Source organism: Epinephelus lanceolatus, chromosome 15 (genome assembly GCF_041903045.1).
Source record: "Epinephelus lanceolatus isolate andai-2023 chromosome 15, ASM4190304v1, whole genome shotgun sequence".
NCBI classification, from domain to species: domain Eukaryota; kingdom Metazoa; phylum Chordata; class Actinopteri; order Perciformes; family Serranidae; genus Epinephelus; species Epinephelus lanceolatus.
Window position 1 is genome coordinate 4,522,343 of NC_135748.1, and position 16,130 is coordinate 4,538,472.

A 16,130-nucleotide genomic window follows, 5' to 3' on the forward strand; every position below is an offset into this window, starting at 1 on the left:
ACTCACAATGAACAGGCTGTAAAAGACAAACTAGCTAGAAGAGCTTAGATATTCAGTGTGGAGAAAAAATTAACTTAACAACGGTTAAGTAACGGTTAACAACAGTAACTGTTAATAGTCAATGGATAATCTTGGCCATCCATCCAAATTTTGCTGAAATTAGGGTTATATTTACCTCAAACAGATGGCCAGGCGTTCGTCTGAAGAGATGGGACGATGGAATCCTACATCCACTTTGCTGATAAGAAGTTTAATCTTCTCCAAAAGGACGTCAAATTTATCCTTGTCCTGCCTGAAATACGACTGAAACCTCTCGTTGTGGTTCCGCAGCTCTCTAACCAACTTAAACTCTCCTTTTTCTTGGTGACGTAGCAGTGTTTCATGGACCCAAACTCTTTTTCTTCATTTTTTCGCCGCTGTACGGGGGCGAGGGCAAGTGCCTTTTTCTGAGACAAACTCAAATACATGTTGAAGTCCCACACTTATCCTCTCGCTTCTCTCGACTCTTCCCCTCGTTTTTCTGTTGATGACAGCTGTTTGATGACGTATACCCGAGCTCCGCTTGCGCTCCACCGCTCTGCTCCGCTGCGTCCTGGCGCCGCTGTGCCGCAACTGGCGGTGAGCAAAGCGCATTGTTCTTATCATTCTTATCATATGAAGGCCGCTTAACAGATAGGGTTGCCACCTTGGATTTGTGAAAAAAAGGGACACTCGACCAAATGTTTGAGGCGGAGGGCTCGGCCATTATTACCAGTTCAGACTGACCAATGAACATGAAATTCGGACATAGGAGACCAGATTTGCCATCATTTCATGTCCTTCTATGTGCCTGTATTTTATATTAATTTTTATATCAATGAAAAAAACAAATCCGTGTTACTAAATTCTTACATTTTTACATGTATCTCACCATAGCAAGTTGGAAAATGACATATTCTGCCATATATGAAGAGGGGAGACTCTCTGGAATCTGGCAATATAAGAACCAGGATGGAGGGACATTCTGTCACTTCACAGCTGTCCAAAACATGTGGTTTGTGCCAGGCGAACATGATTGCCAGTATTTTTTCATTATTGCAAGAAATTCCATTGACTCATTCACAAGTCAAAATGTGTTTTATCTGAAAGAAACATGCAATATTTACATCTAAGATCATAGAAAAATAGTCACCCAAGTGCAATGATGTTCTCCAAGATAATATTTGCCACTTTGTTTGCAGTAAAAAAAAAATTGGGCATGGGGGGGGCACGTGTCCCCCTCAATGTATATGGTGACTACAGCCCTGTCATGCATGCATAATTAGGCTGCAGTTGTCTGGGTGCACAAAGGTGAAGTGGCTGGTCTTGTCATACAAAGTTTGATGGAGTGTCAACTAGACAATATGGAGATATTTGCATCTTGAAAGCCGGACTACAAATGTGGATAGACGGAGAAACACATGCAAGCCTAAGACGTGGTAAGATATGATATTCCTCACTATATGAAGTGACTGATAACAAGATCTGTATAATGAGTTGTAAAGAAATTCGTCAGGTTTTTATTTTGTAGACAATTGATCTGTATTTATAGCGTGATGGGATGATGGCACAATGATGTGTGTGGTATCATTGGAAAGCTCTGCTCCTGCACTTTCATGTGATACGCGTGGTATTTCTGTGCGAGCCTGCATTCGTGAGTAATCCATCCAAGAGTAATGTGTGTGCAAAGCTGTATGAAAGCTCTGTTATACATCATTTTAGTGTAACTTTATCATTTTTTTTCGCCGTGAAAACATTCGGAAAGCTATGATTCCGCTGTTTCACGTGATATGTGTGGTTTCTCGCTATGATGCACGGTCACGGAGAAAAACCATAGAGAAGGTGTGAATTTGGACGCTATGCATCGTTCTGGATGGACTCCTTAGCCTGCTGCTGCTGCATTTTCCCCAAAAAACAGGACAAATTGTGTCCCGGGAGAGATTTTTTTTTTCCCGGGACAGCTGATGAAAAAAGAGAACAATTCTGGGAAAAACGGGACGGGTGGCAACTCTATTAACAGATGACGTCCTGATGTTAGCTTTGCTGCTGCTGTTAGCTGTCCCTGTCAGCTGCAGCCACTGATGCTTTCTAGACATCGTGATTTCCCAAAACTGAATAAATACCACACAACACAAAACTGCTTTGCTAGCTCAATGATACTGTAAGTAAGATATCCGCTGGAAAAAAATTTTTTCACGGACCGTTTATTGAGGTACTGAGTTAATACAGACACCACTAATGGCTAACAGCTTACGGTTTGATAACCATGTTATTAATTACAAAACGTGCACACAGAAATAGTAATGTTTGTTCAATCATTGTGTTTATAGACTTTACAAACTTCAGATTAGTCTAAATGGTGATATAGTGATGTGAAAAATGTGAGATATATATAGCTAAACTCTGCTGGTTTTCTACCCGGAAGTATTTGTAAACAACAAGGCGATTCCCTCTATTCACTATAGACCATGCATACAGACATGAGTGAACAAGCTAGCTAATGAAAATAACATTAGGTAATGTTAGCTAGTCTAAAGCTTTCAATCCTCAATCAGCAGATAAGTTAGTTCATCTCATGTAAAACCTTCACATAGAGTAACTGGCTAAATATTTCTGACTAAATTAAACCAGCAAGGCTTGCTACTCTATGTCTATAATGGCTAGCTAACACCTTGGCTGGTATGGCTGCCATATCAGGCTGTTACCAAGGCCAGCTGGTAAGCAAACGTTAACGTTACTAACAAGCTAGCAAGTGTGTTAGCTAGCTAGCTTGTACACAATGCCGCGGGCCATATGCTATAATAAACACAAAATCATCAAACAATCAAGATTAACGTTATTTTAACAAGACTAGGTATGTCAAACCACCACATATATATATGTATATATATACATATATATATATAACAAAGGCTAAAAGTTACCTCAAAGAGATGAAAAATGACCACAAAGAGACACATAAAATCCCAAAAGATCTGTAATGACTACAAAGACGTAAAACTGCCATAAAGGAGAGGTGGGCCGGTGATGGGGCCTTTTTGCATACTTGTGTCCAGGGGCCCACTTTCTCATAATCTGCCCATGCCTAAAATATTACTGTAGTATTCTATTAGGGAACAGCTCCAAGTATAACTCCTGAGTTTTGTTCCAGGGACTGTTTGGTTGTGAAGAGACATAAATTGATGTCACTACAGCCCTGGGTTTCATATCAGAATCTCTGGCTTACTTCCCATCAAACAGCGTCTGGACCTGCATCCACAGATTGATCATTTCACACAGTTAATTGAGCCAGTCTTTCACAACCCATTCCCAACTGCTGCTGCAAATCATGTTTTATTAGAACACTGGGTTTGATCTAACATGAGTGCTTGGATAAACCTGAGTCACTTACTCAGGAGAGAGGCTTGAAGGTTTGGCAGACTGTTGTTAATTGACTGCTTTCTGCAACATACTTGAGGATGGAGTCTTTATATTTGTGGTCTCCTGAGTCTCAGCAACCATATGGTGCTGTAAATGCTTTTATTCACAACAAGAGAAGAGTTGCAGTATTTATAAAGTGCCATTGTTGAAATGGAAAACATGAATCAATATTCTAATTTGACTAACATATCACATCAAGCAAATCCCTTGAACACATACTAGTAAATACACACACCTTAAAGTGGGTATAATGGATATTTTCTTAATAACTATGTATCAAATGACAATGATGATGAATGAAGTTGTTGCATCTCCATCCGTCATTTTTAACCCACAGGTTTTGCAAATTGCAATTTGTTTTTTGATTACCACTGTTTAGTTTTTGTACACAAATGAAATTAAATTTGATGTCATTTTTTCCAACTGGTGCTTGGTAACGTAACATTAGGTCTTCTTGGCTGCTGTCAGATTGGTTCAAATAAAATAGATCATCAGAGGAATTAAGTATCGACTTGCAGTGAGTGATTAGTGTTGGTGTTAGTTGATTCAGGAAATGATAGGAAATTATTTGATTTGTGGGACACTTTTTAAATAACATACATTTTAATCTTTGGGCCAGGGGGAAGGTATCAAGTCAAAGGGCTCAAGTCCAAGTGAAGTCACAAGTCATTGGTGCTAAAATGCAAGTCTAGTTGTAAGTCTTTGATTTTGTCAAGTCTAAAGTCATCAAATTTGTGGCTCCAGTTGGACTCGAGTCCAAGTCAAGGTGAGTGTCCAGGAGCCGTCCAATAACGGCGCGCACTGGCCACCTGGCGGTAACACTTTACAATAAGGTACACAAAATTAGAGTAGTTAATGAGGAACTAATGAGTAGTTACTGAGGAACTAATGTGGAACTAATGAGGAACTAAGGTACACAAAATTAGAGTAGTTACTGAGGAACTAATGAGGAACTAATGAGTAGTTACTGAGGAACTAAGCTACAGAAATTTAGAGTAGTTACTGAGGAACTAAGCTACACAAAATTAGAGTAGTTACTGAGGAACTAATGAGGAACTAATGAGTAATTACTGAGGAACTAATGAGTAGTTAATGAGGAACTAAGGTACACAAAATTAGAGTAGTTACTGAGAAACTAAGCTACACAAAATTAGAGTAGTTAATAAGGAACTAATGAGGAACTAATGAGTAGTTACTGAGGAACTAAGCTACACAAAATTAGAGTAGTTACTGAGGAACTAATGAGGAACTAATTATTAGTTAATGGTCAGTTCTTCAGTAACCCCTGATCAAATTTCAGAGGAGTAGTTACTGAGGAACTAATGAGGAACTAACTATTAGTTAATGGTCAGTTCTTCAGTAACTCATGATCAAATTTCAGAGGAGTAGTTACTGAGGAACTAATGAGGAACTAATGAGGAACTAACTATTAGTTAATGGTCAGTTCTTAATTAACTCATGATCAAATTTCATAGAGGAGTTCATCACGACTTAATAATTAGTAAACTAGTTACTTCATCAGTGCAGAATCATTACTCAATAACCTGTGCACTAGTTAACCTTTTTATGTCCTAAAGTAAAGTGACACATAATGAGTAGTCTTTCATTACTTCATCATCATCTTTACAATTAATTTCCTTAACAAAAAAAACACAGACAGCAGGATTCTTGAGAAGAGTTTTATTCATTATTTTCAGACCACATACACATTAATATGACCATCCATGTTATTCTGTACGATGATGCCTTAGAAATAAATATGATAGTGTGTCACATTTTAGGTAGGCCAAGCTTAAAGAATTTATCATGGGGGCTGCGTGTAAAGTACTGTATACTGATCACACCGTTGTTCACAGTACAGGTGTTTGAGGTGCATAAAATTGAAACAAATTTGGAATGAATGAGGAACTAACTATTAGTTAATGGCAAGTTCTTCATTAACTCCTAATCAAAGTTCAGAGTAGTAGTTACTGAGGAACTAATGAGGAACTATTACTTAATCATTACCTACTCATTAGTTACTCTTTTTGTGTACCCTAAATTAAAGTGAGACATCAAAATGAGTAGATAATGAGTACTTAATCATTACCTACTCATTAGTTACTCTTTTTGTGTACCCTAAAGTAAAGTGAGACATCAAAATGAGTAGGTAATGATTACTGAATCATTACCTACTCATTAGTTACCCTTTTTGTGTACCCTAAAGTAAAGTGAGACATCAAAATGAGTAGGTAATGAGTACTTAATCATGACCTACTCATTAGTTACCCTTTTTGTGTACCCTAAAGTAAAGTGAGATATCAAAATGAGTAGGTAATGAGTACTGGCCTCAATGGGCGACAAAATAACTTTTTATTGCCTCCATGTGCACCAACATAACTTTTTATTGCCTCCATGTGCACCAACATAACTTTTTATTGCCTCCATGTGCACCAAGATAAAAAAAAAATTGCCTCCACGGGCAACAAAATAATAATTTTTTTCCTCCGCAGGCACCAAAATAACATTTTTTTTGTGTCCACAGACAAGAAAATAACATGTTCACAAGAAAACTTTTTTCTTTCATTCACAAAGTATTGGTACTAGTAATACCAGGTATAATATCATTTTTAACGGCGTGGTAATACTCTTTACACTTTGTACTGGCGGTGTATGTCATGGAGCAATTGTCCAAGTGGACCGTCCTCATGTTCATTTGCCAGCCAATGTGTCCATTCAATCAAAGCGAGGTGTTCCTTTAGCTTTGTCTCTGATCTGTTACCCCGCAGTCTCCAGACATGGGACTTATACATTGACCACGCACGCTCAATATTCTGGGTATGGGCTCCTGTGAGAGGGTCAACAAAGGCCTGGCTGTGATTGACTGAAAAATGCACATATCCATTATCAGTCAGTGCAGTCATGTAGACCCTCCACTGATCTGTGATGATTGTAGTGCCCCGGCGACGTGCCGTCTGATGATAGGAATTAGGTGAAGCCGGGATCGCTTTCTAACAAGCCTCAGGATGGGTCTTCTCCTTCTGTCTTTTATGCCAAGCATCCCAAAGATCCATTTCCTCCTTCTCCAGGTCCCTCCAAATCTCCCTCTACCATACTGTAATAAAGATAAAAAAGGAAAGGAAAATTAAATTCAAAAAAATGAAAAGGATTTTAAATGATTACTTGACATGCGATTTCAATAAATGATTAAACCGATTGCAAACAATCAAAATTATTAATATTTGCTAGTAAAGGCCCCCAGCTGAATATAGTTCGAACTACAAAAACATTCTTCAAAAAGCCATATCAGCTCCATTCTTCTTCTTCTTCAGTACGGAATTATCATGCTGAGCTACACATGCCCAACACACTGTCCAGTTGGAATTCTTGTTTATTTATATTTATCTGTTCAGTATTTTTACAGTTAATACATTTATTGAATTTAATGTGTTGATTCGAAATAAGTTGATAATTGATTATATATGATTATTTGAAATTATTTAACAATGATTTCAATCAATGTTAACAATTACATTTTATTACTGTTCAGGCAATGTGCGCATGACATTATTTCAACAGTGGTGGACTGCAGTTTAAGATTAAGATGTTCCTGTTACATGTAATGGATTTTACCTGTGTTGTACTTTCATCATTTAAGTTAAAAAAAGGCAAGGGCTCCTTGTGGACAGAGGGACCAGACAGCAGGAATCTTGTTCAAACACTTGCTCCTAATTGATTTTCAAAGCTGCACATCAACAGGAAAGCACAAAATATAACTTCTACAGTGCCCAAATCTTTTATTACTTAATGTATGTAGCACATTGTTTACTTCACATAGATAGTCCTCAGTCTGGTTACATGAAACAACGGAGCCCCCAAACATAGCAAAGGTAAGACACAATTTGTAGTTGTAAATGCACAAAGGGAAGCTTTTTTTTATTCTTCTTCAACAGTTTTGACAGTGTGTTTTGGATGGACAGTGATAAGAGTTATACTGTTGGAATCTGTGTAAATGTCATTATTCATTTGATGTGTTTGTGTGGATAGTGTGACATGAAAGATATCAGGGATGCTGTGATTGTGCACATGCACTAGGCTCAGACAGAAAATGATTTTATGCTCAGTCACGTGCTTGGTGTTTCACTTGTGTTTTCTTAAAGTAGAAATGGTTACACTTTCGTGCTAGCTGTAGCTCGGTAAAATCATCAAGCTCACTATTTCTGTTTCGCTCTACATATAAGTCTGGACTTCCCGCTGCTGAAAATGCATACTCTTGTCCAAAAAAGTTCATTAAGTCTACACTTAGTACTTTCATGTTTGTTTTAACAGCACTGTTACACTAGTCTATTAAAACGTAAGTGTACGAAAATGCAAACGCTTAAACTTCTTTAGTTGTTGTTATTGATTCTATTTCTACAATAACTGCACTTATGGCTGTGTTTGCTCTATTAACGTTAACATTACTGCCTGTAGCTTCAGCAGCCACCATTACAATTTGGCCAGAAGTGACAAGTATTTTATGACATCCGTGCAGTTCCTGATTGGGTGGGGCAGCAGAAAGTCCAGATGGCTATGTAAAGAAAAACAGAAATGCTGAGCTCACATGATCTGGATTGTTAGACCAAGCTGAGCTGCTTCTGGACAAAGCTGTATGTGGCATGACTAAGTTCATATGTGTTTGCCCTGTGACACATCTGTTTATGTGGGGGCAGGGGTCCTAGTGAGTCACAGGTTAAACCCCATGTTTCATACACACCTTTCTTTTGTGGTAGAAGTTACTTTCATCTATCATAACAAACTCTGTCCGTCCTCCCAATGTTTGCTTCCCTCTTCTTTTTCTTCTTTTTATTGCAGCCTTGCAGACCTTCCTCAACTTCTCACTCATCTTAGATAGTGTCTGCTACTTCCTGCCACGCCATCCTGTATCATATCGATCTGCCGTAGTTGCAGCCCCTGGGAAAACCTGTCAAAGAGAAATCATAAATTTTTCATAGGATACAGATAAAAAATCTTACAATCTGTAACACGCTCACACTCTTCTGATTTTAGTAGGCAGCAATCAGGAAATGCAAAAACAAAATGCAGGAAAGGAGGGACATTTCCATTCAGACATGATCAAGCTGTTCACAGGCCAGGGACGAGATACATAAAACTCTTTGTAGATTCATGACTAAAACTGTATGTACACACAAAGCCAGAAATATGCATATGCATTCTTTTCAGAAAATTTATCAAGCTGTGCATATGCATGGTTCTCTCATGATAAATCTCCAAGTTGATGGGCACATGGTCTAAAGAATGTGTAAGGTGCGCACATCCTGGACCTCATTTCTCAAAATGACATTACTTGTTATATGAGTTGTTTTTACAAGAGTTGAAATTAAAAGAAAAACTGGTATACAGACTCATTTTGGAGGATAACACAATTGTTTGGTTTAGGTAGTATTAATGTTCATTCTGCAAGTTTCGTAAGATGGTGCTTGTAAAGTTACCTGTAAATATATTTCATCCAGTTGAATAAGGATGATTTGCTCCTCTCAAACAGTGACCCTGATCTTACTGACGTCCTCACCGTTTTCCCTCGGTGTGTTTTTCTTCGACACTGCCTAAAAAAGGTTAAATAGACTTAGAATTAAAAAAGGCAAATGGGCGAACATTGCAAATTTAATCATTGTTCATCACTGTATCCCTCGAGACAAGGATCTATATTTAGAAATCAAACTGAACTTGTAACATTACATAGAAGTAACTCTCCCCCTGCAAAATTTCACAAAACTTGCCAACATGAAAACCTGCGGCCATAATGGTTGCTAGCTAGGTTACTTACCACTGGTGTCCATCAACATTATCATGTTCTTTCATTTTCATTTTCTTTTTGCAGAGTTTACATTTCACTTTAGCTTTTAACAGCTTCTTTTTCTGGAGCCATTCAATCAATTTCTTTTTCCCCCTCGATGTCTGTCTCCGCTCAATATGTCGGAGTATCCTCGTGTGCTGGGACATTTTGCCTTTGCTTCGCTGTAACTACAGTAGTCAAGTTGCTTGCAATATTAAGTACAAAAACAGGAAGTCGGACCAACTGCGTATTTTCGCAATGGCGTTAAATAAACAATAACAAACATAATAACCTCACCTTACCGAAAGTATTTCTCATTTGACATTCTATTGGTAACGCGTGCGTGTGTACTTGTGCGCGGCAAACGTGCACCTTTGTAGCTTCCTTGTTTAAATAAAAAAATACCCAGTGTCATTTGTCTTTTATTTTGGAAACAAGATGTTCATTTCCGGCGGCTCACCTGTGCACCTTGACTGTGAGGAGCACTGAATTCACGTGGCGGTGAGAGAAGCAATGGATCGAGCACGGAAGAGCAAAAGAAAGAAGCTCCCATCACGACGATATGTCGAGGATGAGGATGTGACCGTACAATGTAAGTACATATATTTTAAGGTATCTGTCTTTAAAAAAAAAAAAAAAAAAAGTACCAATTCGGTAAGATGGCTCCTCAAATTTGACTAAGCTAACTTTCTCCAAAGTGAATTTAGCTAACGTCATTTTCACACTTCTAAGCTAACTTTTGTCTGTAGTGTTAGTTAATATTAAAATAAGGGAAAAATGAATAACGTTAGTCGCAATACAAAAAACTTAAATGAAGAGGCTTTCTAACTCAGCGCCCCAAAATGCAACCATTTAGTCACATTTTGCGAGCCTTTTTTTAGAAACAGTTAAGATCACTAAGGTAAGTGCAACTTGTAAATATTCTCAACACCATTAATGACCGGAGAGCTGTCCGTTTGTTCTAACAGCTCTAAGCTACTTTTGACAAAAATTATTGACAAAATGAATGATGCAGCGAGTAATACAGCAGGTTACACCTGTCTCAGACCGTGTAGCGCCGGGGGGGCGTAAGTGGAGGTACCGTCCGGTCTGTACGAACGGGGTTTAACAAAGTCCATCCGTCAATCTGGTAGCCCCCCAGAACATGGAGTCTAATTTAACTTTTATTCATTCATATTGCATGTTTAGAGTCCTTCCATGCGGGTTTTCTGACCGCGTGTCTGTGCCTCATCATGAAGCAGAAGCACATCTCTCTCTCTCTTTTTCTCTGTCTTTTTCTCTCTCTCCCTCTCCCTCTCTCTCTCTCCCTCATCACCATAATCAGATCTTTTGTATTTCATATTTTACGAGCTTGTTTGACTTTGTGTCAAATCTTCATCTGAAAAGTAAAGCTGTCAGATAAATGCAGTGGAGTAGAAAGTACAATATTTGCCTCTGAAATGTTGTGAAGTTGAATTATAAAGTATCTTAAAATGAAAATACTCCAATAAAGTACAAGGAGGCGACTTCAACATTATCTGTTGTGCTGAAACATTAGACATTGTGAATTGCTGTATGTGTCATCCTGAAACCAAATGTTTCATTGTGTAAAACATCCTCATGAATAATAATAATAATACATAATAATTATGACTGAGAATATAAACAGGTTAATATACGCTGTGATTCTATTGTTTTTAAATCTAGGGGGTCCCCGGTCTGTTTCTCTATCAGTCAGGGGGCCCTTGGGCTGAAAAAGGTTGAAGATCCCTGTCATAAACCAAAGGGGTAAAAACATTAATATTTTATCATTTTTTTGCTGTATGTAGGCCACGGTTTTTAAATGCCCCCTTTTTTTTTGGACAAAGCAACTGGCATTTATAATCTGATATAAATCATATAATTTTCATATAACAAAAACTTTCTTTGCAAAGATTTCTATAAAACAAAGAAAACAACATATTTAGATGGCCCTAAAAGCTGTTTCTATATCATTTATTCTTTCTCTGCTCCAAAATATTACAGCTGCCCCAAATATGGATGACCAGGCTGCAAAGACTGGACAGCTGAGCGAAATTGCGACTGGGGAAACAGGTAATAAATTCTGTTTGCTTTTATATTTTTAGCCTTCAGAGCAGGGCTGCGTTTCCCAGTTTCGATGTACCTTAACGTCCTACGAAGGTTTGTAAGGTATACCTTCCTAAGGAACACCGGAGATTTACGAGTGTTTCCCAGACTCTCCCTTAGCAGCAGAGTTAAGGGAGAGCTGCTAAAGGAACACATTATGATTAATTTAATTAATTGTGCACCAAGATTGGCTAAAGCAGCATATCCCGTGGGAGTTGCGCTTATGAATACAGATGGCAGAAAAACAAAGGAAGAAGAGAGGGGCCACCTTCACGCAGAAGAAATGGCTGTACTGTTGGACGAGGTTGAGCAAAATAAAAATGTTTTATTTGGTAGTTTCAGGGCAAAGTCTCTTAACAAGGCAAAGACTGCTGTATGGTCTAATATTGCCACGAAAATGGCTGCGTCGACCTCCGACATGTCCGAGGACAATCGAACACTGGCTTTGTGCAGTGCTGCACAATGGTCAGGGGGAGGGTTGTCACCATTATCATCTTCCGTTTCCTCCTCGTTCTCCTCCAGTGTCATATGTGCCTTAATATAGCGTGTGACGCCCTCTTGATTGGCGTCTTCAATTAGATCTGTCAATTTCCTAATATCTGTCAAATATAGACCTATGGTAGCAGGGTAAAGGCTACTGTAGCCTAATACTAAGAAAAAGCAAAAAAGCCATATCAGCTCCACACTACATACAAGTATTTTTTTTATTTTGTATAATCTTGCTTTTATAAACTCTATAATTTATTACTATCATGATGAGAACAGACATGTGACATGACAACATTGTTATGATGCGCTGTGTTTGGACAAGTACTTAGAATAAAAAAAAAAATTAAACTATCTGTGTCTTGAAAGATGCGCACTGTATTACAACTATCAATTTAAAAAGCATAATGTTGCCTAATAAGGCTCAAACTGTGACAGCATGAGTAGAGCGCATCGCTAAGAGACAGCTATGAGTGCTTCAGACCACCCTTACAAAGGTAGACCTTGATAAGAAGGATCTGGGAAAGAGGTTGGGAGCTAAAGGGAGACCTTTAAAGAATAGTGCACCCAAAAATGAAAATTCAGCCATTATCTACTCACCCATATGCCGAGGGAGGCTCAGGTGAAATTTTAGAGTCCTCACATCACTTGCGGAGATCCGGAGAGTCCTCACATCACTTGCGGAGATCCGTGAACACGTGCATGTGAAAGCGGTGCCCATGTCTCACAGTCTCGTGCAAGCGCACACGTGAGTGTGGTCCACAGAGAAGCAGTCAGAGCTACAGGCTACAATGAGGCTAAAAACAGAGTTCACATGACGTTTTTCCAAACAACTTTTTATGTCGGGGCTTCAGGACACTTGGATCACTACAGATGAGCAGTATGGAGATATTTTGTGGTTTCAGTTATGTGTTTTTGTGTTGCTACCTCCTCTCCCCTTGGATCTCTGCAAGTGATGTGAGGACTCTAAAACTTCACCTGAGCCTCCCTCGGCATATGGGTGAGTAGATAATGGCTGAATTTTCATTTTTGGGTGCACTATCCCTTTAAGGTAGACCCTACGACTCACGTAGCGCTAAGGAGGATCTGCGAAACACACCCCTGAACTTCTCTGATTATTTGAGATGAAACATTTACAAAGTTGAACTTATTTATGCTGAGCATTGTTGAGATTATACTTGTGTATTTGACATGCCAGACACTTTTGACATGATTACAGCTTTGTAACCATGTGCAAATGCCATTAATGTAATTTTTCAGTAAATAGGTTGCACTGTAGATATCATGTTGTGTTACCTCCATTAAAACCTTATGTGTTTCTTTCCCCTCTTAAAGCTGTGTGCAGCATTGAAGACTCAGAGGAGGAATCAGAATCAACAGGACACCAGTCTTCTAAAGGCGGATTTTATGTTTTTTTTTCCAGTTTGTATTGTTGTTGATGTTGCTATTATTTTTCAAAATTGCATGTTATTTAATACTGTACACTAAACATCTGAGGTCCTGATCAGAAACTAGCACTTTTGCAGAATTACAATTGTTTTCAATGACAGTGAAGCTTGATCTTCGGTACGATTGCATTGCATAGCACCTCACTGTTTTGCAGAAGCGCCCTGAACACCTCGAGTTGAAAATACTTAACTCAGAACACAGAGGTGCCCACCATCATTTGTGTTTTTCACCATTATCCAATTGGATGACCATCATCCGGGCCAAGCTCATGCTCCAGGTTGTGCTACTCCCCATGATTTCTCCTCTTTCTGAGGGTCTCCTGTAGCTTCATGTATCTACGTTTCCCTGAGTCCAGCATACTATTTGGCAACAGCCTCTCACTCTCAAGTTCTCAGTGTAGGCTCAGTGTAAAAAAAAAGCAAATGGCAGGTCTTCTTTAAAGTAATATTACTCTGTATAATAGGGGCTACTGCAGAGAAAGTGACCTCCGGACATTTTTTATGCCTATGTTTATTCCATAGGTAAGGTAAGTAGTACCTAGCAAAGTAACTAACTTTCTAAAAAATTAAAAAGGTAAATATCTGTAAGTTCACTACACAGCTTAGTAATGGTAAAGTTACTTACCTCCAAACACTGAAGTTAGGCTGATTTGATGGTTGCCTAGCAATGGAAAAAGAAATGCAGCAACCTGCTCTTTTTTATTCCTCTGCGCGGTTTAGCCATGTCCAAATATGGCTTTAATGTCCGTTTCAACTCAAGAATGAACCACAAAGACTTTTTTGGTCAAAGGTCAAGGTCATTGTGATCTCACGACCGTCCCAGTCTCAGGAATGCCTTGAAGGAATGTCTTCAAATTTGGCACTAACTTCTATTTGGACTTAAGGATGAGACTTTGACTTTGATGGTCAAAGGTCAAGGTGACGTGACCTAACAACCAATTTTGGGCTAGAACTCAAGAATTGATTGATTATGACACAGTTTCACACAAATGTTTAATAGGATAAAATGATAAAAGGGATATTTTTTCCAAATACACTTGCTGTTGGATGAGCTCAGTGACTTTGTTCAAAGAACCGCAACACAAAGCGATGATAAGGCACACATCGCAGAGGCATACAATCGCCAAGCGGTATTTCTAGTTTTTGCACCTTGCAAACTGTCTAATCGGGGTCCTACCCTATCCTTATAATTATTCAGCACTTACCAGTTGACTCAGCACCTCCTCCATCTTTGATGCCTGCCCTCTGTTGACTCATTGTCCTCTTTGTTGCTCACACAGTAGTGCCGTTGCCTTCCAAAGATTAAAAAAATAAATAAATTACATTTACATATATATATATATATATATATATATATATATATATATACATATATGTACATCAACACATAGACGCAATATTAGTTTTGAATTTTATTTGTACAATAACTTAGAGTATGCTGAATGTTATATGTTTTGCTGGTTTTTCATTCTAGGTGCAGCCCCGACAGTCATTTCTTTACTAAAGAGGACCAGAGGGGACAATAATACTCTTAAAGTGAGACTGGAGGCTGCCAAGGACAAAATAAGGTCTCTTGAAGAGGAAAGGGACTTCCTGAGAAAACAACTTACCCAGGGTAAGCTAAGTAATATACAGTACATGTAAGATAAGAACATTACTGTTACTTGTGTTGATTTGATACCCTCGCATATCCTCATATCAATATAACACTAGCAAACTATTGTTTAAGCACCTACAAATATAATTCAAGTCTTTTAGCTCTTACTGTTTTTTTTGAAGATGAATATTGGAAAACGCTTTCACAATATCTGACTCGCTAAAAGATTTTTACATCAAAGAAACAAAAACTTTACGTTTCTTTTCACTAAGGTCCCCATGGTATTGTCATTACTCACATTAAACATGTAGTGATATCATTGTAATATGATAGGACTCCCTAAATAAATCACACAAACTACAACAGAAAAAAAAGTAATTATTAATGCTTGTTCCCTGTCTTGTTGAAAAAATATTCATCTTGGCCATCTTGGATGATTTCCATAGAATAAAAGGTTTGCCAATAAGAACACAATGCATCCTGTAATTAGTGTTGTCACGGTACCAAAATTGGGACCCACTGTACGATACCAGTGAAAATATCATGGTTCTGAGTAGTATCACTATACCACAGCAAAAATGAGGCAGATGTGTCTTTTGTCATTTATAAAAAGATAAATCACTTTTCTATAATACATCAATGATATTTCAATGGAATAAATTACTTATTGACTTATTCATACTTCAAAAACAGCATCAATAAGTGATTAACATAGGGGGGGATCAAAATAAAATAAATAAATAAATAAAATAAAAATCAACCAGCCACCCTCCTCCCCTGACAAGTAAAGTCCCTTCATAAGTAAAGAACAGTCCCTAAAGTGCGGTGAGGTTTGTGGACCGTTACCTGCCACAAAGAGAGAAATGTGAACAGCTCGTTTCTCCTCTGACACATCACATACCTGTGTGCCGCCACGGCTTGGCTGTTCAGGTACTACTGGGCAGTCATGACACCAACAAAGAGGCAAAAATTGGACCTGGAGCTGGGCTTCTCTGTCGCCAGTAAACTGCGTTATCTTGCGGTGGCCATAGTGCTCCGCCGTATTCCTGTCTGTGACCCCCGTTCAACAAACGAACCGGCAGGATTCGCCTTTCGTTTCTGCTGCTGGTTGAAATCTGTACTCGCACAGCGTGCTCCTGAATGATTTCTTTTGCTTGCACAAAACTATTGTTAGTCACAAATGCGAGTAAAATGCTCACACGTAGAGCTCTGTGGAAAACAAATCACTGTAGCATATATA

General features: G+C 38.5%; 1 pseudogene; it reads right to left on the reverse strand.

The window, feature by feature from the left end:
• Window positions 1-6,068: 6,068 nt before the first annotated feature.
• On the reverse strand, window positions 6,069-9,420 carry LOC144467046 (uncharacterized; annotated as a pseudogene).
• Between the last annotated feature and the right edge of the window lie 6,710 nt (window positions 9,421-16,130).